Below are 2,907 nucleotides of genomic sequence, written 5' to 3'. Positions count from 1 at the left end.
GTGACGCTCGAATAAAAAAAATAATAAAAAGGCCAAATAAAATACGAAGTTGAAGAGCATTGTCGAAAAAAAGTTTCCAAAAAAATTGCCAAATACAGCTAAGGTTATCTATTCCAGAGGTAGAAAAGCCTTAGTATTTCAAAAATTCAAAGTTTTGTAAACAGTTAATTTATTATCATGACCATATCAATGACTATTCATGTCAACACAGAATTGCTGACTACTGGGCTGGTGATACCCTCGGGAATAAAAACTCTCTCATTAATGAACATATCAATGATATTGTATGTCAACACAAAATGCTGACTACTGGGATGGTGATACCCTCGTCGACGACAAAAAGACTACCAGCATTGGCATACCTCAGTGAGGAAAAAAAAACAATCCTAATAAGCTTATAATTTGGTACAACATCATATATCATACTCATCATTATAATTTGATCCAAAACAGTTGGAAGACAAAATTAAATACTGAACTGAAGAGCACTAAAAACAAACAAAATATAAGTTGCACTTAATTCGGCTAGGACAATCTTTGATTCGGGATAGAAAAAAACTGGAATTTAAACTCTGACGTCTCAATGAAAGACACTCATTAATATTAATGACGTAAACGACTGTCTGAACATTAATTGTAGGCATAAATGAACAAAATATGTCTGCAAATAATTTCCACCCATTTTACAGAAAACCCCGAAAATGACTGCATGGTTACCAAATGATTCTTTAGTTCTGTGTTCAATTGGAATGTGAACCCTTTCGCAATTTAAACATGTTAAAACAAAGGTGATTTTTCAACGCTTATTATTTACTTTACATACTGAGAAACTGCACGTCTGTGCATGACAGTTGTGATAACATATTAAAGAAGACATAAAAGATGACCTTCGCCAAAGTCATTTTATAGATTGCACCACTTGAGATAATCATTCAATTTAAGATAACTATCCCAGATATTTAACATTTTACTCCCCTGTATCAAGTTCTTTCCGACATATTGTTCATGGTAAGTGTTTTGAAATATTTCCATTGTTGATATTTTTATTTTTACAAAAATCTAAATATCGAATGCTTTACAAACAATTTGATAGAAATACAAACAATTCATTACGCGCAAATGCATTTTACTTTCAATGAATCGAAATGTTTTGATTTTGTTTTGATTTTGTTTGGTTGTTTGTTTGTTTTTATTTTATTTATTTTTTTCATTTTAACTTGTACTGCTGATTGCAGTTAATACATATTTAAATAAAGTTTTAATTCTATGAATACAAGAAACATTTTTATAAAAAATGTAACGACTAATCATTCCTCTCCAACACTTCCGTCTATTTCGAGGTACGGTTCACATGGTTCATTATTCAAAACTATATCAGTTACATATCATTTGAAAGCTAGTTCAAATTGAGATTCAAATTCCTTTAAAAATGGCTTTGTTTTTTAAATGTAATTCTATACCGAAAGTGATGATCAATCGAACTTTTTAATCAATATGAAAAGTTGATATGATATTTTGAAGTATTGGAATTATCCTTATAAATATATTTAACCGGTAGACTGTTACGGAAAAAATAAACTAATCTAAACAAGAACTTATATTGATGTTAAACAATTTAATTTATCAATTTTCGGAAGGTCAAATAAATGGTATTCATTGACATTTATCAAATAATTCTATTCTTTAAACTACAAACATTCAGGACAGCAATATGTATCTTTCAAACCAAAAAAGGATGAGGTGTTCATTAATAAAACAAGAATTCAACGCCAAAAAATCCTAAAAGATAATCTTTGATTTGAATTAATTCTCGTGTTCAAGTCTTTCAAATAGATGCTAAAACATCTTAGACAATATAAACTTGAGAACAACGTATGGAAATGGCTCTGAATATGCATTTGGTACTTCCCATATTATCTATATCGACTTAAAGCATCAATTCATAGTCATGATTATTATACTGTAAGCACTTTTCATTTATCTTTTTAAATTGCTATATTTTAGGGACAACAAGTTTTTCATAAATCTCGAAAGAAAACAGAATGACCTCATTAGTCAAGCAATTATGTACTATTTGCAATGATGGTGGTGTCTCAAAGGAAGCAATAACGTGGTGTATAGAATGTGAGGTTTTCTTTTGTGGAGATTGTGAAAAACCTCATAGAATGTCCAGACTGTTTAAAAACCATAAAACCATATCCTCTCAAGGTTATCAAGAGTTACCTTCATTCATGCAAGAAGGAAGTAGCCAGTGCAGAGACCACAACAAGAAGTTTGAACTCTATTGTCCTACCCATGCATATCCCTGCTGTGTCCAGTGCATCACTGATAATCATAAGAAATGTCAACAAATGAAACCACTGTCAGATATTCTAAAGGAAGTTAAATCACCAGGAATTGAACAAATAAAGCCATCGTTGATGAAAAAATTGACAATTACAGACAATATAAAGTCTTTGAATATATGGGCTTGTTTTGTATTACCGAATGGCAAATTCATAATGTTTGATTACAACCAAAATAGACTACTATTGTTCAGTACTGATGGCCTCTTTGTGAGAGAAGTAGTTTCATTCACAGAAATTCCATTGGATGCCTGTCTAGTTAGAAATGATACAGTGGCTGTAGCATTGGGTTCATCAAACCAGACAGCACTAGTGGATATAGAGCAGAATAAAATCACACAAATAGTTAAACTTTTGCATGACTGTGATGCTGTAGCAAGTGATGGTCAAACGTTGGTCATCAGCGGCATGGTGAAAAGTACCAAAGTGAATCTGAATGATATGTCTCATACAATCTTAGAAGGTGTGAGGGCAAGTCGCATTGCGATTTTCAAAGAAAATATCTATGGTACAATTTACTATGAAAACAAAGTCTTCTGCTACACGAGTACTGGAGAACCTC

The 2,907-nt window shown here is 31.6% G+C and overlaps 1 long non-coding RNA gene across 1 annotated transcript; it reads left to right on the top strand.

The window, feature by feature from the left end:
- Positions 1 to 950: 950 nt before the first annotated feature.
- Positions 951 to 2,194, top strand: LOC143069446 (uncharacterized). The gene is made up of 2 exons (XR_012976399.1): positions 951 to 1,008; positions 2,005 to 2,194. It is a non-coding gene; the product is annotated as an uncharacterized LOC143069446 (long non-coding RNA).
- Positions 2,195 to 2,907: the final 713 nt, after the last annotated feature.

This window comes from Mytilus galloprovincialis, chromosome 3 (genome assembly GCF_965363235.1).
Source record: "Mytilus galloprovincialis chromosome 3, xbMytGall1.hap1.1, whole genome shotgun sequence".
Taxonomy (NCBI): Eukaryota; Metazoa; Mollusca; class Bivalvia; order Mytilida; family Mytilidae; genus Mytilus; species Mytilus galloprovincialis.
The sequence above is the reverse complement of the archived record's forward strand: the minus strand, read 5'-3'. Positions and strand labels throughout refer to the sequence as shown.